The 450-nt window shown below is 54.0% G+C and overlaps 1 protein-coding gene across 1 annotated transcript in view; it reads left to right on the plus strand.

Moving 5' to 3' along the window:
* Positions 1-450, plus strand: part of LAMC2 (laminin, gamma 2) — a 20,437-nt gene that overhangs the window by 14,887 nt on the left and 5,100 nt on the right. The window lies entirely within an intron of this gene.

The following is a 450-nucleotide window of genomic DNA, read 5'->3' on the forward strand; positions in this document are numbered from 1 at the left end:
TGCCGCTCTGCCCCGCAGCCTGTGCCTGCGACTTGGCTGGTGCTGAGCCTCTGAAGTGTGGGAGTGATGGGAGCTGCATCTGCAAGCCTGGCTTCGAGGGTCCCAGCTGTGAAGAGAGCGAGTGCCCGGCTTGCTATGGCCAGGTGAAAGCCCAGGTGAGCATTTCTGCCAGCTCTGGGGCCACTGAGCAGCAAGGGGTGTGTGTATATATATATTAAAAAAAAAAAAAAAAAATACGCTTATCCTCAAGCATATCCTCCTGGCCTCCTCAAGCATCTCTTTCCGGTGCGAGCGAGAAGTGATTTTTGCAGGCTGTGCCTGAACTTTAGGGTTGTACCCGATTCAACTGATAAAAAACCAATGACCTAAAGCTGCTGGCCTGCTGTGCCCCATCCGAAAATGAGCCCTCGCTCTGCTCTCCATCCTCTGGCTGGGCTGTGGACCTGGTTC

Source organism: Pygoscelis adeliae, unplaced genomic scaffold (assembly GCF_000699105.1).
Source record: "Pygoscelis adeliae isolate BGI_AS28 unplaced genomic scaffold, ASM69910v1 Scaffold126, whole genome shotgun sequence".
Classification (NCBI taxonomy): Eukaryota; Metazoa; Chordata; class Aves; order Sphenisciformes; family Spheniscidae; genus Pygoscelis; species Pygoscelis adeliae.